A 25,000-nucleotide genomic window follows, 5' to 3' on the forward strand; every position below is an offset into this window, starting at 1 on the left:
GGGCATTACCCTCGAGCCACCTTTCCGTCCGAGAGTTTAGTGAGGCTTTTTACCGTTGCAGCTCCCCATGTCCGAACTGGGGATTTCTGGGTAGGGGCTTCGGGTGCGCATTACATTTTTGCCCAAGCGTCCAGTGGGGTTTCTGGTGCGCTCCGAAGTGGGGTTATTGGAGCGCATCAAAGGTGCGCAATGCTGGTGCGAACCCGGGAGCGCTCCGATGTGTGCTCCAAGGTGCGGCGTGCACGAAGTCCGAGCCCGGTTTGCCCCGGGTGCGCACCTCGCGTGCACCTTCGCCGGGGTGAGCACCTTGGTGTGCAGACCTTGGTTGGGTTGCGCGCCCTGGTGCGCACCAAGGAGCGCTCTGAAGTGTGCTCCAAGGTGCGGCGTGCACGAAGTCGGAGCCCGGTTTGCCCCGGGTGTGCACCTCGGGTGCGCACCTCGCGTGCACCTTCGCTGCGGTGGGCACCTTGGCTGGGTTGCGCGCCTTGGTGGGCACCATGCAGTGCACGAAGTCGGAGCCCGGATTGCCCCGGGCGCGCACCTCCGCCAGGGTGGGCACCTTGGTGCGCACAACTTGCCTGGGCTGCGCACCAGGAAGGGCTCAAGATGGCACCCGCGTTCCGTTTTTTTCACTATCTTTCAGAACGGAAATTTTAAAATCTCGTTTTTTTTTGCCTTTTCTGGAAATTAGTGAAGGCAGCGCATCAAAGGTGCGCAACGCTGGTGCGAACCTGGGAGCGCTCCGATGTGTGCTCCAAGGTGCGGCGTGCACGAAGTCGGACCCCGGTTTGCCCCGGGTGCGCACCTCGCGTGCACCTTGGTGCGCACACCTTGGCTGGGTTGCGCGCCCTGGTGGGCACCATGGTGCGCACCAAGGAGCGCTCCGAAGTGTGCTCCAAGGTGCGGCGTGCACGAAGTCGGAGCCCGGTTTGCCCCGGGTGCGCACCTCGCGTGCACCTTCGCCGCGGTGGGCACCATGGCGTGCACGAAGTCGGAGCCCGGTTTGCCCCGGGTGCGCACCTCGCGTGCACCTTCGCCGGGGTGGGCACCTTGGTGTGCAGACCTTGGCTGGGTTGCGCGCCCTGGTGGGCACCATGGTGCGCACCAAGGAGCGCTCCGAAGTGTGCTCCAAGGTGCGGCCTGCACGAAGTCGGAGCCCGGTTTGCCCCGGGTGTGCACCTCGGGTGGGCACCTTGGTGCGCATGCCTTGCCTGGGCTGCGCACCAGGGCGGGCTCAAGATGGCACCCGCGTTCCTTTTTTTTCACTATCTTTCAAAACGGAAATTTTAAAATCTCATTTTTTTTTGCCTTTTTCTGGAAATTAGTGAAGGCAGCGCATCAAAGGTGCGCACCTCGCTGCCCACCACGGTGCGCAACGCCGGTGGGCACCCGGGAGTGCTTCGAAGTGTGCTCCAAGGTGCTGCGTGCACGTTGTCGGAGCCCGGTTTGCCCCGGGTGCGCACCTCGCGTGCACCTTCGTCGGGGTGGGCACCTTGGCTGGGTTTGCCCCGGCTGCGCTCCGAAGCGGGGTTATTGGAGCGCCGCCTCTTTTTTTGTCGGAGCGTTTGGTGGGGTTTCTCGCATTGGCTCTTCCGAGGCCCGGTTGCCACCCTGGCGCGCACGAAGTCGGAAGTAGGGTTAATTGCCCGGGTGCGCACCTTTGCCAGGGTGGGCACCTTACCTGGGCTGCGCACCAGGGCGGGCTCAAGATGGCACGCGCGTTCCGTTTTTTTCACTATCTTTCAAAACGGAAATTTTAAAATCTCCTTTTTTTTTTGCCTTTTCTGGAAATTAGTGAAGGCAGCGCATCAAAGGTGCGCACCTCGCTGCCCACCTTGGTGTGCTCTGAGGTGCGCACCCGGGAGCGCTACGAAGTGTGCTCCAAGGTGCGGCGTGCACGTTGTCGGAGCCCGGTTTGCCCCGGGTGCGCACCTCGCCTGCACCTTGGCCGGGGTGGGCACCTTGGCTGGGTTTGCCCAGGGTGCGCTCCGAAGCGGGGTTACTGGAGCGCCCCCTCTTTTTTTGTCAGAGCGTTTGGTGGGGTTTCTCGCATTGGCTCTTCCCAGGCCCGGTTGTTGGGTGCGCTCCCACCCTGGCGCGCGCGAAGTTGGAAGTTGGGTTAATTGCCCGGGCGCGCACCTTCGCCAGGGTGGGCACCTTGGTGCGCACACCTTGGCTGGGCTGCGCACCAGGGCGGGCTCAAGATGGCACCAGCATTCCCTTTTTCTCACTATCTTTCAAAACGGAAATTTTAAAATCTCGTTTTTTTTTTGCCTTTTATGGAAATTAGTGAAGGCATCGCATCAAAGGTGCGCACCTCGCTGCCCACCTTGGTGTGCTCCGAGGTGCCCACCACGGTGCGCAACGCCGGTGCGAACCCGGGAGCGCCCCGATGTGTGCTCCAAGGTGCGGCGTGCACGAAGTCGGACCCCGGTTTGCCCCGGGTGCGCACCTCGCGTGCACCTTGGTGCGCACACCTTGGCTGGGTTGCGCGGCCTGGTGGGCACCATGGTGCGCACCAAGGAGCGCTCCGAAGTGTGCTCCAAGGTGCGGCGTGCACGAAGTCGGAGCCCGGTTTGCCCCGGGTACGCACCTCGCGTGCACCTTCGCCGGGGTGGGCACCTCGGCTGGGTTGCGCGCCCTGGTGCGCACCAAGGAGCGCTCCGAAGTGTGCTCCAAGGTGCGGCGTGCACGAAGTCGGAGCCCGGTTTGCCCCGGGTGCGCACCTTCGCCGCGGTGCGCACCATGGCGTGCACGAAGTCGGAGCCCGGTTTGCCCCGGGTGCGCACCTCGCGTGCACCTTCGGCGGGGTTGCGCGCCCTGGTGCGCACCAAGGAGCGCTCCGAAGTGTGCTCCAAGGTGCGGCGTGCACGAAGTCGGAGCCCGGTTTGCCCCGGGTGCGCACCTCGCGTGCACCTTCGCCAGGGTGGGCACCTCGGTGCGCACACCTTCTCAATGTTTTCTTGCCTTTTCTGGAAATTGGTGAAGGCAGCGCATCAAAGGTGCGCACCTCGGTGTGCTCCGAGGTGCGAACCCGAGAGCGCTCCGAGGTGCCCACGAAGTCGAAAGTCGGGTTAATTGCATTGTTTTCCCCGGGTGCGCTCCGAGGTGCGCAACATCGGCGCGCACCAAGGAGGGCTCCGAAGTGTGCTCCAAGGTGCGCACGATGGCGTGCACCTCTGGTGCGCACGATTCGGAGCTCGGTTTGACCGGGGTGCGCACACCTTGGCTGGGTTGCGCACCTTTTGTGCGCTCCAAGGTGCGCACGAAGTCGGAGCTCGGTTTGCCCCGGGTGCGCACCTTCGCCAGGGTGCGCACCTTGATGCGCACGCCTTGGCTGGGCTGCGCACCTTGGTGGGCGCCATGGTGCGCACCTTTCGTGCGCTCCAAGGTGCGCACGAAGTCGGAGCTCGGTTTGCCCCGGGTGCGCACCTTGGTGGGCGCCATGGTGCACTCCGAGGTGCCCAAGATTGGTGCGCACCAAGGAGCGCTCCGAAGTGCGCTCCAAGGTGCGCGCGAAGTCGAAAGTTGGGTTAATTGTCCGGTTTGCCTCGGGTGCGCACCTTGCGTGCACCTTCGCCAGGGTGGGCGCCTTGGTGCGCACACCTTGGCTGGGCTGCGCACACCTTGGCACCCGCGTTTCCTTCATTTTAAATTTTTTTTTTTTACAATCTCTCAAGTGGGAAATTCTATAATCTCAACTTTTTTTGCCTTTTCAGGAAACTTTTGAATGGAGCGCATCATTGGTGCGCTCCGAAGTGTGCTCCAAAGCTCTCTCCAGCTGCGTGCACCTGCCCCGGCCGCGCACCCGGCCCCGCCCAGCTTCGCTCACCTGTCCCGGGCGTCTGGTGCGGAACCTTAGAGTAAGAAACATCACCGTGCACCTTGGCCAACGTGCGCGACTCGACCGAGCGCGCACTGGCCGAGGTGCACACCGATTTCACCTGGGTGCGCGCGCAGCACCTCGGGCGCACCGGGGTGCGCGCACAACGCCCGGGTTGCACCGTGGCCTGTGTGCTCGGGGCGCCTCGGGTGCGCGCTCGGTGTCGCCCCCGCGCGCGCGGTAGTGCGGGCAGCGCACCCCGGCCCGGCCCGGCCCCGACGAGAACGCAAACGGGCAAAAGGTTTATTCAAATAGCATTGCGACGCCCGGCGAAAAACTAAAAAAGGGTGCAACACCGGGACTTCCCGGGAGGTCACCCATCCCAGTACTACTCCGGCCCAAGCGCGCTTAACTGCGGAGTTCTGATGGGATCCGGTGCACTAACGCTGGTATGATCGCACCCGTTATGAGCTTGTCGCAGTGTGTACTTAGCAAACCGCGACCCACGTGCGAATCCACCCCGGCCACCCACCCCCGTCGAGGTGCACACCCTCCCTCGCGAAGTGCGCCCCGTTCGCCAAGTGTGAGCCCTGCCCGGGTGCGCGCACCTTGCTAGGGCGTCGGGTGTGCACCCGACCCGGCCTACGTGCGTGCACCTGGAGGGGGCGTCGTGTGCGTGCAGTGTCCCGTCTGCAACGCGGTGCCCACACACCACCTCGGGCGCAACGACCTGCGCTCACATGTGGGCCGAGTGCACCTTGGTGCATGTTCGGGGCGCCTCGGGTGCACGCTCGATCTTGCCCCGGTGCACCAAGGCGCTCGGTTTGCCCCGGGTGCGCACTTGGTGCAAGGTGGGCACCCAAAATAGGGATCAAGCACCAAAACACAAGTTTCGGGATGCAAAATGGGACCCAAGGACCACAAATGCGTTCCAAGACCCATGATGGGTCCACGAGAACAAAAATGTGTTCCGAGACTTAATAAACAAATATTGGGTTTTAGGAGAAGAAACATGCTCTGATGCCCAAAACGAGAATCGACCCCGAAAAGGCCACAGGCCAAAAGTGGGATGCGAGACAAAAAAAAATGGGACCCGAGGACCAAAATTGGGTTCCCAGGTCGAAGACAGGGCAACCGGACAAGAAACGACCTCTAAGGCTCGAAATGAGTCCCGACGACTAAAACTTGACAAGAAGCACCCATCAGGCACCCAACTCGACACCCATGGGATGCCGACCCACCCGGGCTTCCACCTAGCACACCTTGGCACCCACCCACCCTCGCACCCAACCTCGCACCCAACTTAGCACCTTTGAACCCACATTGGCACTCACCCTGACCCTGGCACCTTGGAACCCACATTGGCACTCACCTTGACCCTGGCACCCACCTTTGCACTCACCTTGGGACCCACCCTGGCTCCCACCTCGGCACCCACCCAGACACCCACCTTGGTTCCTTGGCACCCACCTTGGATCCTTGGCACCCACCCCGACACCCACCTTGGCACGCAACTTGGCTACTTGCCACCCACCTTGGCTCCTTGACGCCCACCCCGACAACCACCCCGTGACCTACCCTGGCTAGGGTTGGTGCACACCCACCCTGGTGCCCACCTTGGCACCCACCCTATGACCCACCTTGGCACGCACCTTAGTACCCACCCCGTTACCCACCCTAGGACCCACCCCGTGACCCACCTTGGCCAGGGTGGGTGCCTTGGTGCGCACAACTTGCCTGGGCTGCACACCAGGGCGGGCTCAAGATGGCACCCGCGTTCCGTTTTTTTCACTATCTTTCAAAACGGAAATTTTAAAATCTCATTTTTTTCTTTTTTTTGCCTTTTCTGGAAATTAGTGAAGGCAGCGCATCAAAGGTGCGCAATGCTGGTGCGAACCCGGGAGCGCTCCGATGTGTGCTCCAAGGTGCGGCGTGCACGAAGTCCGAGCCCGGTTTGCCCCGGGTGCGCACCTCGCGTGCACCTTCGCCGGGGTGAGCACCTTGGCTGGGTTGCGCGCCCTGGTGCGTACCAAGGAGCGCTCTGAAGTGTGCTCCAAGGTGCGGCGTGCACGAAGTCGGAGCCCGGTTTGCCCCGGGTGTGCACCTCGGGTGCGCACCTCGCGTGCACCTTCGCTGCGGTGGGCACCTTGGCTGGGTTGCGCGCCTTGGTGGGCACCATGCAGTGCACGAAGTCGGAGCCCGGTTTGCCCCGGGCGCGCACCTCCGCCAGGGTGGGCACCTTGGTGCGCACAACTTGCCTGGGCTGCGCATCAGGAAGGGCTCAAGATGGCACCCGCGTTCCGTTTTTTTCACTATCTTTCAGAACGGAAATTTTAAAATATCGTTTTTTTTTGCCTTTTCTGGAAATTAGTGAAGGCAGCGCATCAAAGGTGCGCAACGCTGGTGCGAACCTGGGAGCGCTCCGATGTGTGCTCCAAGGTGCGGCGTGCACGAAGTCGGAGCCCGGTTTGCCTCGGGTGCGCCCTGGTGGGCACCATGGTGCGCACCAAGGAGCGCTCCGAAGTGTGCTCCAAGGTGCGGCCTGCACGAAGTCGGAGCCCGGTTTGCCCCGGGTGTGCACCTCGGGTGGGCACCTTGGTGCGCATGCCTTGCCTGGGCTGCGCACCAGGGCGGGCTCAAGATGGCACCCGCGTTCCTTTTTTTTCACTATCTTTCAAAACGGAAATTTTAAAATCTCATTTTTTTTTGCCTTTTTCTGGAAATTAGTGAAGGCAGCGCATCAAAGGTGCGCACCTCGCTGCCCACCACGGTGCGCAACGCCGGTGGGCACCCGGGAGTGCTTCGAAGTGTGCTCCAAGGTGCTGCGTGCACGTTGTCGGAGCCCGGTTTGCCCCGGGTGCGCACCTCGCGTGCACCTTCGTCGGGGTGGGCACCTTGGCTTGGTTTGCCCCGGCTGCGCTCCGAAGCGGGGTTATTGGAGCGCCGCCTCTTTTTTTGTCGGAGCGTTTGGTGGGGTTTCTCGCATTGGCTCTTCCGAGGCCCGGTTGCCACCCTGGCGCGCACGAAGTCGGAAGTAGGGTTAATTGCCCGGGTGCGCACCTTTGCCAGGGTGGCACCTTACCTGGGCTGCGCACCAGGGCGGGCTCAAGATGGCATGCGCGTTCCGTTTTTTTCACTATCTTTCAAAACGGAAATTTTAAAATCTCCTTTTTTTTTTGCCTTTTCTGGAAATTAGTGAAGGCAGCGCATCAAAGGTGCGCACCTCGCTGCCCACCTTGGTGTGCTCTGAGGTGCGCACCCGGGAGCGCTACGAAGTGTGCTCCAAGGTGCGGCGTGCACGTTGTCGGAGCCCGGTTTGCCCCGGGTGCGCACCTCGCCTGCACCTTGGCCGGGGTGGGCACCTTGGCTGGGTTTGCCCAGGGTGCGCTCCGAAGCGGGGTTACTGGAGCGCCCCCTCTTTTTTTGTCAGAGAGTTTGGTGGGGTTTCTCGCATTGGCTCTTCCCAGGCCCGGTTGTTGGGTGCGCTCCCACCCTGGCGCGCGCGAAGTTGGAAGTTGGGTTAATTGCCCGGGCGCGCACCTTCGCCAGGGTGGGCACCTTGGTGCGCAAACCTTGGCTGGGCTGCGCACCAGGGCGGGCTCAAGATGGCACCAGCATTCCCTTTTTCTCACTATCTTTCAAAACGGAAATTTTAAAATCTCGTTTTTTTTTTGCCTTTTATGGAAATTAGTGAAGGCATCGCATCAAAGGTGCGCACCTCGCTGCCCACCACGGTGCGCAACGCCGGTGCGAACCCGGGAGCGCCCCGATGTGTGCTCCAAGGTGCGGCGTGCACGAAGTCGGACCCCGGTTTGCCCCGGGTGCGCACCTCGCGTGCACCTTGGTGCGCACACCTTGGCTGGGTTGCGCGGCCTGGTGGGCACCATGGTGCGCACCAAGGAGCGCTCCGAAGTGTGCTCCAAGGTGCGGCGTGCACGAAGTCGGAGCCCGGTTTGCCCCGGGTGCGCACCTTCGCCGCGGTGGGCACCATGGCGTGCACGAAGTCGGAGCCCGGTTTGCCCCGGGTGCGCACCTCGCGTGCACCTTCGCCGGGGTGGGCACCTCGGCTGGGTTGCGCGCCCTGGTGCGCACCAAGGAGCGCTCTGAAGTGTGCTCCAAGGTGCGGCGTGCACGAAGTCGGAGCCCGGTTTGCCCCGGGTGTGCACCTCGCGTGCACCTTCGCTGCGGTGGGCACCTTGGCTGGGTTGCGCGCCTTGGTGGGCACCATGCAGTGCACGAAGTCGGAGCCCGGTTTGCCCCGGGCGCGCACCTCCGCCAGGGTGGGCACCTTGGTGCGCACAACTTGCCTGGGCTGCGCACCAGGAAGGGCTCAAGATGGCACCCGCGTTCCGTTTTTTTCACTATCTTTCAGAACGGAAATTTTAAAATATCGTTTTTTTTTGCCTTTTCTGGAAATTAGTGAAGGCAGCGCATCAAAGGTGCGCAACGCTGGTGCGAACCTGGGAGCGCTCCGATGTGTGCTCCAAGGTGCGGCGTGCACGAAGTCGGACCCCGGTTTGCCCCGGGTGCGCACCTCGCGTGCACCTTGGTGCGCACACCTTGGCTGGGTTGCGCGCCCTGGTGGGCACCATGGTGCGCACCAAGGAGCGCTCCGAAGTGTGCTCCAAGGTGCGGCGTGCACGAAGTCGGAGCCCGGTTTGCCCCGGGTGCGCACCTCGCGTGCACCTTCGCCGCGGTGGGCACCATGGCGTGCACGAAGTCGGAGCCCGGTTTGCCCCGGGTGCGCACCTCGCGTGCACCTTCGCCGGGGTGGGCACCTTGGTGTGCAGACCTTGGCTGGGTTGCGCGCCCTGGTGGGCACCATGGTGCGCACCAAGGAGCGCTCCGAAGTGTGCTCCAAGGTGCGGCCTGCACGAAGTCGGAGCCCGGTTTGCCCCGGGTGTGCACCTCGGGTGGGCACCTTGGTGCGCATGCCTTGCCTGGGCTGCGCACCAGGGCGGGCTCAAGATGGCACCCGCGTTCCTTTTTTTTCACTATCTTTCAAAACGGAAATTTTAAAATCTCATTTTTTTTTGCCTTTTTCTGGAAATTAGTGAAGGCAGCGCATCAAAGGTGCGCACCTCGCTGCCCACCACGGTGCGCAACGCCGGTGGGCACCCGGGAGTGCTTCGAAGTGTGCTCCAAGGTGCTGCGTGCACGTTGTCGGAGCCCGGTTTGCCCCGGGTGCGCACCTCGCGTGCACCTTCGTCGGGGTGGGCACCTTGGCTGGGTTTGCCCCGGCTGCGCTCCGAAGCGGGGTTATTGGAGCGCCGCCTCTTTTTTTGTCGGAGCGTTTGGTGGGGTTTCTCGCATTGGCTCTTCCGAGGCCCGGTTGCCACCCTGGCGCGCACGAAGTCGGAAGTAGGGTTAATTGCCCGGGTGCGCACCTTTGCCAGGGTGGGCACCTTACCTGGGCTGCGCACCAGGGCGGGCTCAAGATGGCACGCGCGTTCCGTTTTTTTCACTATCTTTCAAAACGGAAATTTTAAAATCTCCTTTTTTTTTTGCCTTTTCTGGAAATTAGTGAAGGCAGCGCATCAAAGGTGCGCACCTCGCTGCCCACCTTGGTGTGCTCTGAGGTGCGCACCCGGGAGCGCTACGAAGTGTGCTCCAAGGTGCGGCGTGCACGTTGTCGGAGCCCGGTTTGCCCCGGGTGCGCACCTCGCCTGCACCTTGGCCGGGGTGGGCACCTTGGCTGGGTTTGCCCAGGGTGCGCTCCGAAGCGGGGTTACTGGAGCGCCCCCTCTTTTTTTGTCAGAGCGTTTGGTGGGGTTTCTCGCATTGGCTCTTCCCAGGCCCGGTTGTTGGGTGCGCTCCCACCCTGGCGCGCGCGAAGTTGGAAGTTGGGTTAATTGCCCGGGCGCGCACCTTCGCCAGGGTGGGCACCTTGGTGCGCACACCTTGGCTGGGCTGCGCACCAGGGCGGGCTCAAGATGGCACCAGCATTCCCTTTTTCTCACTATCTTTCAAAACGGAAATTTTAAAATCTCGTTTTTTTTTTGCCTTTTATGGAAATTAGTGAAGGCATCGCATCAAAGGTGCGCACCTCGCTGCCCACCTTGGTGTGCTCCGAGGTGCCCACCACGGTGCGCAACGCCGGTGCGAACCCGGGAGCGCCCCGATGTGTGCTCCAAGGTGCGGCGTGCACGAAGTCGGACCCCGGTTTGCCCCGGGTGCGCACCTCGCGTGCACCTTGGTGCGCACACCTTGGCTGGGTTGCGCGGCCTGGTGGGCACCATGGTGCGCACCAAGGAGCGCTCCGAAGTGTGCTCCAAGGTGCGGCGTGCACGAAGTCGGAGCCCGGTTTGCCCCGGGTACGCACCTCGCGTGCACCTTCGCCGGGGTGGGCACCTCGGCTGGGTTGCGCGCCCTGGTGCGCACCAAGGAGCGCTCCGAAGTGTGCTCCAAGGTGCGGCGTGCACGAAGTCGGAGCCCGGTTTGCCCCGGGTGCGCACCTTCGCCGCGGTGCGCACCATGGCGTGCACGAAGTCGGAGCCCGGTTTGCCCCGGGTGCGCACCTCGCGTGCACCTTCGGCGGGGTTGCGCGCCCTGGTGGGCACCATGGTGCGCACCAAGGAGCGCTCCGAAGTGTGCTCCAAGGTGCGGCGTGCACGAAGTCGGAGCCCGGTTTGCCCCGGGTGCGCACCTCGCGTGCACCTTCGGCGGGGTTGCGCGCCCTGGTGGGCACCATGGTGCGCACCAAGGAGCGCTCCGAAGTGTGCTCCAAGGTGCGGCGTGCACGAAGTCGGAGCCCGGTTTGCCCCGGGTGCGCACCTCGCGTGCACCTTCGCCGCGGTGGGCACCATGGCGTGCACGAAGTCGGAGCCCGGTTTGCCCCGGGTGCGCACCTCGCGTGCACCTTCGCCGGGGTGGGCACCTCGGCTGGGTTGCGCGCCCTGGTGCGCACCAAGGAGCGCTCCGAAGTGTGCTCCAAGGTGCGGCGTGCACGAAGTCGGAGCCCGGTTTGCCCCGGGTGCGCACCTCGCGTGCACCTTCGCCAGGGTGGGCACCTCGGTGCGCACACCTTCTCAATGTTTTCTTGCCTTTTCTGGAAATTGGTGAAGGCAGCGCATCAAAGGTGCGCACCTCGGTGTGCTCCGAGGTGCGAACCCGAGAGCGCTCCGAGGTGCCCACGAAGTCGAAAGTCGGGTTAATTGCATTGTTTTCCCCGGGTGCGCTCCGAGGTGCGCAACATCGGCGCGCACCAAGGAGGGCTCCGAAGTGTGCTCCAAGGTGCGCACGATGGCGTGCACCTCTGGTGCGCACGATTCGGAGCTCGGTTTGACCGGGGTGCGCACACCTTGGCTGGGTTGCGCACCTTTTGTGCGCTCCAAGGTGCGCACGAAGTCGGAGCTCGGTTTGCCCCGGGTGCGCACCTTCGCCAGGGTGCGCACCTTGATGCGCACGCCTTGGCTGGGCTGCGCACCTTGGTGGGCGCCATGGTGCGCACCTTTCGTGCGCTCCAAGGTGCGCACGAAGTCGGAGCTCGGTTTGCCCCGGGTGCGCACCTTGGTGGGCGCCATGGTGCACTCCGAGGTGCCCAAGATTGGTGCGCACCAAGGAGCGCTCCGAAGTGCGCTCCAAGGTGCGCGCGAAGTCGAAAGTTGGGTTAATTGTCCGGTTTGCCTCGGGTGCGCACCTTGCGTGCACCTTCGCCAGGGTGGGCGCCTTGGTGCGCACACCTTGGCTGGGCTGCGCACACCTTGGCACCCGCGTTTCCTTCATTTTAAATTTTTTTTTTTTACAATCTCTCAAGTGGGAAATTCTATAATCTCAACTTTTTTTGCCTTTTCAGGAAACTTTTGAATGGAGCGCATCATTGGTGCGCTCCGAAGTGTGCTCCAAAGCTCTCTCCAGCTGCGTGCACCTGCCCCGGCCGCGCACCCGGCCCCGCCCAGCTTCGCTCACCTGTCCCGGGCGTCTGGTGCGGAACCTTAGAGTAAGAAACATCACCGTGCACCTTGGCCAACGTGCGCGACTCGACCGAGCGCGCACTGGCCGAGGTGCACACCGATTTCACCTGGGTGCGCGCGCAGCACCTCGGGCGCACCGGGGTGCGCGCACAACGCCCGGGTTGCACCGTGGCCTGTGTGCTCGGGGCGCCTCGGGTGCGCGCTCGGTGTCGCCCCCGCGCGCGCGGTAGTGCGGGCAGCGCACCCCGGCCCGGCCCGGCCCCGACGAGAACGCAAACGGGCAAAAGGTTTATTCAAATAGCATTGCGACGCCCGGCGAAAAACTAAAAAAGGGTGCAACACCGGGACTTCCCGGGAGGTCACCCATCCCAGTACTACTCCGGCCCAAGCGCGCTTAACTGCGGAGTTCTGATGGGATCCGGTGCACTAACGCTGGTATGATCGCACCCGTTATGAGCTTGTCGCAGTGTGTACTTAGCAAACCGCGACCCACGTGCGAATCCACCCCGGCCACCCACCCCCGTCGAGGTGCACACCCTCCCTCGCGAAGTGCGCCCCGTTCGCCAAGTGTGAGCCCTGCCCGGGTGCGCGCACCTTGCTAGGGCGTCGGGTGTGCACCCGGCCCGGCCTACGTGCGTGCACCTGGAGGGGGCGTCGTGTGCGTGCAGTGTCCCGTCTGCAACGCGGTGCCCACACACCACCTCGGGCGCAACGACCTGCGCTCACATGTGGGCCGAGTGCACCTTGGTGCATGTTCGGGGCGCCTCGGGTGCACGCTCGATCTTGCCCCGGTGCACCAAGGCGCTCGGTTTGCCCCGGGTGCGCACTTGGTGCAAGGTGGGCACCCAAAATAGGGATCAAGCACCAAAACACAAGTTTCGGGATGCAAAATGGGACCCAAGGACCACAAATGCGTTCCAAGACCCATGATGGGTCCACGAGAACAAAAATGTGTTCCGAGACTTAATAAACAAATATTGGGTTTTAGGAGAAGAAACATGCTCTGATGCCCAAAACGAGAATCGACCCCGAAAAGGCCACAGGCCAAAAGTGGGATGCGAGACAAAAAAAAATGGGACCCGAGGACCAAAATTGGGTTCCCAGGTCGAAGACAGGGCAACCGGACAAGAAACGACCTCTAAGGCTCGAAATGAGTCCCGACGACTAAAACTTGACAAGAAGCACCCATCAGGCACCCAACTCGACACCCATGGGATGCCGACCCACCCGGGCTTCCACCTAGCACACCTTGGCACCCACCCACCCTCGCACCCAACCTCGCACCCAACTTAGCACCTTTGAACCCACATTGGCACTCACCCTGACCCTGGCACCTTGGAACCCACATTGGCACTCACCTTGACCCTGGCACCCACCTTTGCACTCACCTTGGGACCCACCCTGGCTCCCACCTCGGCACCCACCCAGACACCCACCTTGGTTCCTTGGCACCCACCTTGGATCCTTGGCACCCACCCCGACACCCACCTTGGCACGCAACTTGGCTACTTGCCACCCACCTTGGCTCCTTGACGCCCACCCCGACAACCACCCCGTGACCTACCCTGGCTAGGGTTGGTGCACACCCACCCTGGTGCCCACCTTGGCACCCACCCTATGACCCACCTTGGCACGCACCTTAGTACCCACCCCGTTACCCACCCTAGGACCCACCCCGTGACCCACCTTGGCCAGGGTGGGTGCACCCACCCTGGTGCCCACCTTGGCACCCACCCATCCTAGCACCCAGCCTGTGACCGGGCTTGGAACCCAACCTTGCACCCGCACCCGTCTTGGCCAGTGTGGGTGCGCACCCATCCTGGCACCCACGTTGTGACACACCCTTTAACCCACGCACCCTAGCACCCACGTTGGCACCCACCTTGGAACCCAACCTAGCAACTTGGCACCCACCCCGTGACCCACCTTGGCATCCACCATAGCAGTCGCCGACTTGGCACCCACCTCGGCACCCACCTTGACACTTGTGGACCCACCTTGCCACTCACCCTAGCATCGACCCATCCTAGCACCCACCCTGGCACCTTTGCACCCTAGCACTCACCCATCCTAGCACCTAACCTGTGACCCACCTTGACACTCACCCTCGCACCCACCTTGGAACCCAACCTAGCACCCACCCACCCTGACACCAACCCTAGCACCTACCCACCCTTGCACCCACCCTGTGACCCATCTTGGCACCCACCCATCCTACCACTCAACCTATCACCCACCTTCTCACCCACCTTGGCATCCACCTTAGCACCCACCCACACTGGCACCTTGGCACCCACCTCGGGCAAGGTGGGTGCACACCCACCCTGGCACCCAATTTAGAACCCACCGAGCATGTTACCCACCTTGGCACCCACATTGCAGCCCACCCTAGTACCCACCCTATGACCCACATTGGCATCCACACCCTAGCACCCAGGCACCTCGACACCCGCCTTGACACCCACCCTAGCACTGAACCTGTGACCCACCTTGGAACTCACCCTAGAACCCACCCACCCTGTGAACCACCTTGGCATCCACCTTAGCACCCACCCACCTTGGCACCCACTCTAGCACTCACCCATCCTAACACCCAACTTGTTACCCACCTTGGCACCCGCCCTCGCGTCCACCTTGAAACCCACCCTAGCACCCACCCACGCAGGAGCCCACCTTGGCACCCAACCTAACACCCACGCATCCTGGCACCCAACTTGTGACCCACCTTGGAACCCACCCTAGTACCCACCTTTGAACCCACTATATCACCAACCCACCTTGGCACCCACCCTATGACCCTCTTTGGAATCCACCCTAGCACGCACCCACCCTGGCACCCACCATGGAGCGCACCCTAGCACCCACCCACCTCGGCACGCACCTCAACACCCACCTTGGTGTGCGCACTGCGCCAACCTCTCAAAGACCCTATGTGGTGCGCTCCAAAGTGTACACCTTTGGTGCGCTCCAAGGTGCGCACCTTTGGTGCACACCGAGGTGCACACCAAAGTGTGCACCGAGGTGAGCACCAAAGTGCACTCCAGGGTGCACACCAAGGCGTGCACCTTTGGTGCGGTCAATGCAAACGAATTCGGAAGTTGGGGTCGATGTCCTAATCGCTGCTGCAGACTACACGTATGAGAATCGGACAAATAGCTTTATATAGGGGAGGTGTTGCGTTTGATGGGTCGACTCCCCTGGTTGTGTGCACTGCACCAACTTCAAAGACCCTGTCTTGTTTAAGAAGTCAAAAGTTGGGGTGGATGTCCTAATCATTGCTGCAGTCTACGCATGTATGAGAATCAGACAAATAGCTTATATAGGGGAGGTGTTGCATTCGGTGGGTTGACTCCCCTGGTTGTGCGCACTGCGCCAACCTCAAAGACCCCGCATAGCAGAAGAAGTCGGAAGTCGGATTTTGGTGAGCACCAAGGCGTGCACCTTTGGTGCGGTCAACGCAGACGAATTCAGAAGTTGGGGTGGATGTCCTAATCGTTGTTGCAGGCTACACATGTATGAGAATCAGACAAATAGCTTATATAGGGGAGGTGTTGGGTTTGATGGGTCAACTCCCTTGGTTGTGCGCATTACGCCAACCTCAAAGACCTTGTTTTCGTTAAGAAGTCAAAAGTTGGGGTCAATGTCCTAATGGCTCCTGCAGGCTACACATGTATGAGAATCGGACAAATAGCTTATATAGGGGAGGTGTTGGGTTTGATGGGTCGACTCCCCTGGTTGTGCGCATTACGTCAACCTCAAAGACCTTGTTTTCGTTAAGAAGTCAAAAGTTGGGGTCGATGTCCTAATTGCTCCTGTAGACTACACATGTATGAGAATCAGACAAATAGCTTATATAGGGGAGGTGTTGGGTTTGATGGGTTGACTCCCCTAGTTGTTCGCATTACACCAACCTCAAAGACCTTGTTTTCGTTTAGAAGCCGAAAGTTGGGGTCGATGTCCTAATTGCTCCTGCAGGCTACGCATGTATGAGAATCAGACAAATAGCTTATATAGGGGAGGTGTTGGGTTTGATGGGTCGACTCCCCTGGTTGTGCGCATTGCGCCAACCTCAAAGACCCTGCATTGCGGATGAAGTCGAAAGTCAGAGTTTGGTGTGCTACAAGGTGTGGTCGAAGGTGCTCACCTAGGTGTGCACCTTTGGAGCACAGGAAAAGTGCCCTCCAAAAGTGCGCACCTTTGGAGTGCACAAAAGTGCCCTCCAAAAGTGCGCACCTTTGGAGCGCAGAAAAGTGCCCTCCAAAAAGTGCCCTCCAAAAGTGCGCACCTTTGGAGCGCAGAAAAGTGCCCTCCAAAAAGTGCCCTCCAAAAGTGCGCACCTTTGGAGCGCAGAAAAGTGCCCTCCAAAAAGTGCCCTCCAAAAGTGCGCACCTTTGGAGCGCAGAAAAGTGCCCTCCAAAAGTGCGCACCTTTGGAGCGCAGAAAAGTGCCCTCCAAAAAGTGCCCTCCAAAAGTGCGCACCTTTGGAGCGCAGAAAAGTGCCCTCCAAAAAGTGCCCTCCAAAAGTGCGCACCTTTGGAGCGCAGAAAAGTGCCCTCCAAAAAGTGCCCTCCAAAAGTGCGCACCTTTGGAGCGCAGAAAAGTGCCCTCCAAAAAGTGCCCTCCAAAAGTGCGCACCTTTGGAGCGCAGAAAAGTGCCCTCCAAAAAGTGCCCTCCAAAAGTGCGCACCTTTGGAGCGCAGAAAAGTGCCCTCCAAAAGTGCGCACCTTTGGAGCGCACAAAAGTGCCCTCCAAAAGTGCGCACTTTTGGTGCGCACCAAGGCGCTGGTTCGGTCGTTGCAGGCGAGTTCGGAAGTTGGGGTCGATGTCCTGAGCGGAGGTGCAAACTACACAGGTGTCAGAATCGGACAAATAGCTTATATAGGGGAGGTGTATGCTTCGATGGGTCGACTCCCCAGGTTGAGCGCACCGCGCCAACCTCAAAGACCCTACGGTATGGATGAAGTCGGAAGTTGGGTCCGATGACCAATTCGATTAGTAGGTATGCTCATGAGGTCGGAATTTGGGTCCGATGACCTGCCATGTGCAGGAAGGCGAATGTTGACACTGTGCGTTGCAAGGTGCACACCAAGGCGCTGGTGCGGTCTTTTTAGTCGAGTTCGGAAGTTGGGGTCGATGTCCTGATCGGAGGTGCAAGCTACACAGGTGTGGGAATCGGACAAATAGCTTATATAGGGGAGGTGTATGCTTCGTTGGGTCGACTCCCCGGGTTGAGCGCACCGCGCCAACCTCAAAGACCCTACGGTATGGATGAAGTCGGAAGTTGGGTCCGATGACCGATTCGATATGTAGGCATACTCGCGAGGTCGGAATTTGGGTCCGATGACCTGCCACGTGCAGGAAGGCGAATGTTGGCACTGTGCGTTGCAAGGTGCGCACCAAGGCGCTGGTTCGGTCGTTGGAGGCGAGTTCGGAAGTTGGGGTCGATGTCTTGATCGGAGGTGCAAACTACACAGGTGTGGGAATCGGACAAATAGCTTATATAGGGGAGGTGTATGCTTCGTTGGGTCGACTCCCCGGGTTGAGCGCACCGCGCCAACCTCAAAGACCCTACGGTATGGATGAAGTCGGAAGTTGGGTCCGATGACCGATTCGATATGTAGGCATACTCGCGAGGTCGGAATTTGGGTCCGATGACCTGCCATGTGCAGGAAGGCGAATGTTGGGACTGTGCGTCGCAAGGTGCGCACCAAGGCGCTGGTGCCGTCGTTGCAGTCGAGTTCGGAAGTTGGGGTCGATGTCCTGGTCAGAGGTGCAAACTACACAGGTGTGGGAATCGGACAAATAGCTTATATAGGGGAGGTGTATGCTTCGATGGGTCGACTCCCTGGGTTGAGCGCACCGCGCCAACCTCAAAGACCCTACAGTATGGATGAAGTCGGAAGTTGGGTCCGATGACCGATTCGATACGTAGGCATATTGGCGAGGTCTGAATTTGTGTCCGATGACCTGCCATGCGCAGGAAGGCGGAATTTGGGTCCGATGACCGAGTTGATGGCGTGCCATGCGCAGAAAGGCGGAATTTGGGTCCGATGACCGAGTTGATGTTGATGGCCCGCCATGCACAGGAAGGCGGAATTTGGGTCCGATGACCGATTTGAAGGCGTGCCATACGCAAAAAGGCGGAGTTTGGGTCCGATGACCGAGTTGATATTGATGGCCCGCCATGCGCAGGAAGGCGGAATTTGGGTCCGATGACCTGACATACGCATGGAGTCCGACTCGGGGGCCGATGTTCGATTCGATGACTTGCATTGTGGGTAAAGTCGGAAGTTGTGGTCTTTGACCCGATTCGATGACCAGACTTCGGCTGCTTGAGAATCGGACAAATAACTTATATAGGGGAGGTAGTGTTCTCGAGCATCCTCCCCCCGTGCCCGTTTATGTCGATTGATGCTGGTGCTCGACTGGTTGGAGCGCTCGGATGCAAAAATCTTGCACCAGGATTTATCGATTGTGATGGACACGGCAAGTCTCCTGATTGCTATGCAGGAGCTCATCGTGAATCTCTATGCGGCCTTGGTATGGACTCGACCTGCGGAATGGTTCGGCAATGGTAGTCGCTCCAACACGTCCTTGCAATGGCCACAGAGGTGATTCGACTAGAGCTCCAGTCTAGCTTTTGGGTTGCTTGGCGGACTGGTATAGCCGCGATCGAGTTCCGGCCATGAACGTTTTAGATAGCTCTTGGGCTTTCTGGGACGGAAGTCGGAAGTTTGGGCTGTTGTCCGATTTGATGACCATTCTTCGGATGTGTGAGAATCGGACAAATAACTTATATAGGGGACTGTGTTGTCTCACGCAGCCCCCTCCGTGCCCCTCTATCTCGACCGATGTTGGTGCTTGAAAGGGTTGGGATCGCTCGGATTTATAAACGTGCACCACCATTTGTCGAGTGTGAGGGACGCGGCAGGTCTCCTAAATGCTATGCGGGCGCTCTCTGAGAATCTCTATCCGGCCTCGACACAGACTAGTCTTGCTGAATGGTTTGGCACTGGTAGTCGATCCAACACGTCGTTGTTGTGGCCGCCTAGGCGATTCGATTCGAGCCCCCGTCTAGCTTTTGGGTTGCTTGGCGGATTTTGCCCTATCCGCAAGTGAGCTCGGTCCCTAAACGTTCGAGAAACCCGATTGCTATGCGCCGACTCTCTTTCTTGCGAGCCTCCATCTAGCTTTTGGGTCTCTACGGAACGGAAGTCGGAATCTGGGACCGTTGTTTGATTCGACGAGGCAGACTACGGTTGTGCGAGAATCGGACAAATAACTTATATAGGGGAGGTGTTGACTGGAGCATTCTCCCCCGTGCCCCTCTAACTCGACCAATGCTGGCGCTCGAACGGTGGTAGCGCTCGGATTTTCATTGAGCGCCAGCATTGGTCGATTTAGAGGGGCATGCGAGATTCCCGAATGCTATGCGAGGGCTCTAACGGAAATGTCTATTGGTTTCGGTATGGATGCAATTGCGAGTGGTTCGGCAAAGGTAGTCGTTCCGATGCGTCCATGTCGTGGCCAAATCGATAATTCGATTTGAGCCCTCGTATAGCATTTGGGTCTCTCGATGTGATTCCGCATTCCAGTCCCTTTGGGCACTGCTTGAGCCGCATCCCAGGGGGTTCCCTTCCCAATAATCTGCCTCGCAACCCGATTGCTATGCGGTGAGGCTCCTCGGCCGCCTCGGAACTATCTGTGTATCAGACGCATCGCGGGATAAGGGGTTGGCAACGGTAGTCGCCCCAAGCGCGTCCGATGCTTGGACCATTCCGAGGCGGCCCTGAAGCCTCTTCCGTCTAGCCGTTGGGTCCTTCTCGCCGCATCCCTCGCCTCGCACCCCGATTGCTATGCGGTGAGGCTCCTCGGCCGCCTCGGAACTATCTGTGTATCGGACGCGTCGCGGGATAAGGGGTTGTCACTGGTAGTCGCCCCAAGCGCGTCCGATGCTTGGACCATTCCGAGGCGGCCCTGAAGCCTCTTCCGTCTAGCCGTTGGGTCCTTCTCGCCGCATCCCTCGCCTCGCACCCCGATTGCTATGCGGTGAGGCTCCTCGGCCGCCTCGGAACTATCTGTGTATCGGACGCGTCGCGGGATAAGGGGTTGTCATTGGTAGTCGCCCCAAGCGCGTCCGATGCTTGGACCATTCCGAGGCGGCCCTGAAGCCTCTTCCGTCTAGCCGTTGGGTCCTTCTCGCCGCATCCCTCGCCTCGCACCCCGATTGCTATGCGGTGAGGCTCCTCGGCCGCCTCGGAACTATCTGTGTATCGGACGCGTCGCGGGATAAGGGGTTGTCACTGGTAGTCGCCCCAAGCGCGTCCGATGCTTGGACCATTCCGAGGCGGCCCTGAAGCCTCTTCCGTCTAGCCGTTGGGTCCTTCTCGCCGCATCCCTCGCCTCGCACCCCGATTGCTATGCGGTGAGGCTCCTCGGCCGCCTCGGAACTATCTGTGTATCGGACGCGTCGCGGGATAAGGGGTTGTCACTGGTAGTCGCCCCAAGCGCGTTCGATGCTTGGACCATTCCGAGGCGGCCCTGAAGCCTCTTCCGTCTAGCCGTTGGGTCCTTCTCGCCGCATCCCTCGCCTCGCACCCCGATTGCTATGCGGTGAGGCTCCTCGGCCGCCTTGGAACTATCTGTGTATCGGACGCGTCGCGGGATAAGGGGTTGTCACTGGTAGTCGCCCCAAGCGCGTCCGATGCTTAGACCATTCCGAGGCGGACCCGAAGCCTCTTCCGTCTAGCCGTTGGGTCCTTCTCGCCGCATCCTTCGCCTCGCACCCCGATTGCTATGCGGTGAGGCTCCTCGGCCGCCTCGGAACTATCTGTGTATCGGACGCGTCGCGGGATAAGGGGTTGTCACTGGTAGTCGCCCCAAGCGCGTCCGATGCTTGGACCATTCCGAGGCGGACCCGAAGCCTCTTCCGTCTAGCCGTTGGGTCCTTCTCGCCGCATCCCTCGCCTCGCACCCCGATTGCTATGCGGTGAGGCTCCTCGGCCGCCTTGGAACTATCTGTGTATCGGACGCGTCGCGGGATAAGGGGTTGTCACTGGTAGTCGCCCCAAGCGCGTCCGATGCTTGGACCATTCCGAGGCGGACCCGAAGCCTCTTCCGTCTAGCCGTTGGGTCCTTCTCGCCGCATCCCTCGCCTCGCACCCCGATTGCTATGCGGTGAGGCTCCTCGGCCGCCTTGGAACTATCTGTGTATCGGACGCGTCGCGGGATAAGGGGTTGTCACTGGTAGTCGCCCCAAGCGCGTCCGATGCTTGGACCATTCCGAGGCGGACCCGAAGCCTCTTCCGTCTAGCCGTTGGGTCCTTCTCGCCGCATCCCTCGCCTCGCACCCCGATTGCTATGCGGTGAGGCTCCTCGGCCGCCTTGGAACTATCTGTGTATCGGACGCGTCGCGGGATAAGGGGTTGTCACTGGTAGTCGCCCCAAGCGCGTCCGATGCTTGGACCATTCCGAGGCGGCCCCGAAGCCTCTTCCGTGTAGCCGTTGGGTCCTTCTCGCCGCATCCCTCGCCTCGCACCCCGATTGCTATGCGGTGAGGCTCCTCGGCCGCCTTGGAACTATCTGTGTATCGGACGCGTCGCGGGATAAGGGGTTGTCACTGGTAGTCGCCCCAAGCGCGTCCGATGCTTGGACCATTCCGAGGCGGCCCCGAAGCCTCTTCCGTGTAGCCGTTGGGTCCTTCTCGCCGCATCCCTCGCCTCGCACCCCGATTGCTATGCGGTGAGGCTCCTCGGCCGCCTTGGAACTATCTGTGTATCGGACGCGTCGCGGGATAAGGGGTTGTCACTGGTAGTCGCCCCAAGCGCGTCCGATGCTTGGACCATTCCGAGGCGGACCTGAAGCCTCTTCCCTCTAGCCGTTGGGGCTTTCTCGCCGCATCCCTCGCCTCGCACCCTGATTGCTATGCTGTGAGGCTCCTCGGCCGCCTTGGAACTATCTGTGTATCGGACGCATCGCGGGATAAGGGGTTGGCAGTGGTAGTCGCCCCAAGCGCATCCGATGCTTGGACCATTCCGAGGCGGCCCTGCAGCCTCTTCCGTCTAGCCGTTGGGGCCATCTCGCCGCATCCCCCACCTCGCACCACGATTGCTATGCGGTGAGGCTCCTTGGCCGCCTCGGAACTATCTGTGTATCGGACGCATCGCGGGATAAGGGGTTGTCACTGGTAGTCGCCCCAAGCGCGTCCGATGCTTGGACTATTCCGAGGCGGCCCTGCAGCCTCTTCCGTCTAGCCGTTGGGGCCATCTCGCTGCATCCCCCACCTCCTCGGCCGCCTCGGAACTATCTGTGTATCGAACGCATCGCGGGATAAGGGGTTGGCAGTGGTAGTCACCCCAAGCGCGTCCGATGCTTGGACTATTCCGAGGCAGCCCTGCAGCCTCTTCCGTCTAGCCTTTGGGGCCATCTCGCCGCATCCCTCGCCTCGCACCCCGATTGCTATGCGGTGAGGCTCCTCGGCCGCCTGGGAACTATCTTCGTATCGGACGCATCGCGGGATAAGGGGTTGTCACTGGTAGTCGCCCCAAGCGCGTCCGATGCTTGGACTATTCCGAGGCGGCCCTGTGGCCTCTTCCGTCTAGCCGTTGGGGCCATCTCGCCGCATCCCCCACCTCGCACCCCGATTGCTATGCGGTGAGGCTCTTCGGCCGCCTTGGAACTATCTTCGTATCGGACGCATTGCGGGATAAGGGGTTGTCACTGGTAGTGGCCCCAAGCGCGTCCGATGCTTGGACTATTCCGAGGCGGCCCTGCAGCCTCTTCCGTCTAGCCGTTGGGGCCATCTCGCCGCATCCCCCACCTCGCACCCCGATTGCTATGCGGTGAGGCTCCTCGGCCGCCTTGGAACTATCTTCGTATCGGACGCATCGCGGGATAAGGGGTTGTCACTGGTAGTCGCCCCAAGCGCGTCCGATGCTTGGACTATTCCGACGCGGCCCTGTGGCCTCTTCCGTCTAGCCGTTGGGGCCATCTCGCCGCATCCCCCACCTCGCACCCCGATTGCTATGCGGTGAGGCTCCTCGGCCGCCTTGGAACCATCTTCGTATCGGACGCATCGCGGGATAGGGGGCTGTCACTGGTAGTCGCCCCAAGCGTGTCCGATGCTTGGACCATTCCTAGGCGGCCCTGAAGCCTCTTCCGTCTAGCCGTTGGGGCCTTCCCGCCCCATCCCTCGCCTCGCACCCCCGATTGCTATGCGGTGAGGCTCCTCGGCCGCCTTGGAACCATCTGTGTATCGGACGCATCGCGGGATAAGGGGTTGGCACTGGCAGTCGCCCCAAGCGCGTCCGATGCTTGGACCATTCCGAGGTGGCCCTGAAGCCTCTTCCGTCTAGCCGTTGGGGCCTTCCCGCCCCATCCCTCGCCTCGCACCCCGATTGATATGCGGTGAGGCTCCTCGGCCGCCTTGGAACTATCTGTGTATCGGACGCATCGCGGGATAAGGGGTTGGCACTGGTAGTCGTCCCAATCGCATCCGATGCTTGGACCATTCCGAGGCGGCCCTGCAGCCTCTTCCGTTTAGCCGTCGGGGCCTTCCCGCCGCATCCCTCGCCTCGCATCCCGATTCCTATGCGGTGAGTCTTCTCGGCCGCCGCGGAACTATACCTGTTATTGCTACTGCATCCTTCGGCTGGTAACCTCCTCTGCCGCCTTGGAACGTTCTCTTTGTCGGACGCGTCGCGGGATAAGGGGTTGGCACTGGTAGTCGCCCCAAGCGCGCCCGATGCATAGACCGCTCCGAGTCGACCTTGCTTTCAGCCTCTCACATGCATAGACCTCTCTGAGTCGACCCTGCAGCCTCTCACGTTTAGCCTTTGGAATCTCGCCTCACAACATGATTGCTATCCTTGATGCATCCCTTGCCTCGAGCCCTGATTGCTTTCTTGGCTGCATCCCTCCTCTCCTCACAGCCCGGTTGTCATCACTGCTTCATCCGTCGCTTCATGCATTCTGGCTGCTGGGCCCTTCCCACCGCACACCTCGATTGCTATCTCTTCTGCATCACACACCCCGATTGCTATCTCTGCTACATCCCTCGGCTCTCACTTCTGCATCCTTCGCCTCACACCTCGATTGCTATCAATGCTGCATCCGTAACCTCACACCCCGATTGCTATGCGGGGAGGCTCCTTGGCCGCCTTGGAAATTTCTGTGTGTCGGACGCACCGCGGGATAAGGGGTTGGCACTGGTAGTCGCCCCAAGTGCGCCCGATTCTTAGACCGCTTCGAGGTGACCTCGTAGCCTCTTTCGTCCAGGCTTCCTGCCTTCAACGCCCTTTTTACACCTCGATTGCTATGCGCGGGCTCGTTGGCGTCTATCACCTCTCTGCGAAGAGTGGCACGATGATTGTTGGGGTAAATCGTAGCAGTCCGATCTCTGGCCTTGGGCCATTGTGAGGGCTGATCGATTTCCTGTGCGCATCTCGTGTTCGCCCAGTAACAGACTCGACGACTTGTAATCGGTCTTGTTCCCGATTGTTCCTGGAGGTAGTCTTCGGAACTCTTGGATTTGACCTGTCACTCGAACTGTCCTCTTCCGAGGATGCTTGTGTGTGTGTGCTTGTGCCATTTCCTTGGCGGTATTAACGAGATATTAAAGAGCGGAGTGAGCGCCTCGCCCAGCTATGTTTGGGGCTCTCACTCCCTTACCCGGTGTGCGACCGCTTTGCACGTAGGTTGCGGAGCATCGCGACTCTTTCGATGTTTGGCGGTTGTCTTCCGGTGATGCGTTGGTCCCGAAGTGCACGTTACTAGCATTTCTGCCATTGTTCTCGATCTTTGGCACGTTCCTTCGTTGCAATTGGATATATATCTCCGTTTATACGCGCAGGCTTCTCCCGCCTATTCAGCGCTGTCCCACTCTCAGCACTCTCGTGGTCTCCTTGGCTTCTCTCTCCCGTGAGCGAGCTCTCTTCTCGAGTCTTTTCCATGTCCCATGGAGGTTGCCTTGCGAAATTCGGGCACACAAACGTGACCGGATAAGAGCGGAATTGCCTATGAGGAGAAGCTCACCTTAGGGAGCAGCAATGCCGAGTGTTTCGACAGAGGGTAGAGGGGGCGTTGTTTGGGCGGTTGCACAAAAGAGTGCTACGTTTGCACTGAAGGTTGCTTCTTCGTCTCCGACGAACTCTTCGAGGCAAAAAAGCTTGTTTACGGGGTCGAGGTGGGACTGTTCGTGCGAGTTGCGCCACCAAAAGTGCGTAGGGGGCATATACCTGGGAAATGGATGTCTCTGAGTGGCCT

The 25,000-nt window shown here is 60.5% G+C and overlaps 2 non-coding genes across 2 annotated transcripts; both read right to left on the reverse strand.

Annotated features, from left to right (window-relative positions):
- Positions 1-4,167: 4,167 nt before the first annotated feature.
- LOC131866881 (5S ribosomal RNA) lies at positions 4,168-4,286 on the reverse strand. The gene has a single exon (XR_009365480.1). It is a non-coding gene; the product is annotated as a 5S ribosomal RNA (ribosomal RNA).
- A 7,780-nt stretch (positions 4,287-12,066) lies between these two features.
- LOC131866882 (5S ribosomal RNA) lies at positions 12,067-12,185 on the reverse strand. Its single transcript, XR_009365481.1, has one exon. It is a non-coding gene; the product is annotated as a 5S ribosomal RNA (ribosomal RNA).
- Positions 12,186-25,000: the final 12,815 nt, after the last annotated feature.

The sequence above is a fragment of the Cryptomeria japonica genome, unplaced genomic scaffold, assembly GCF_030272615.1.
Source record: "Cryptomeria japonica unplaced genomic scaffold, Sugi_1.0 HiC_scaffold_156, whole genome shotgun sequence".
NCBI lineage: Eukaryota > Viridiplantae > Streptophyta > Pinopsida > Cupressales > Cupressaceae > Cryptomeria > Cryptomeria japonica.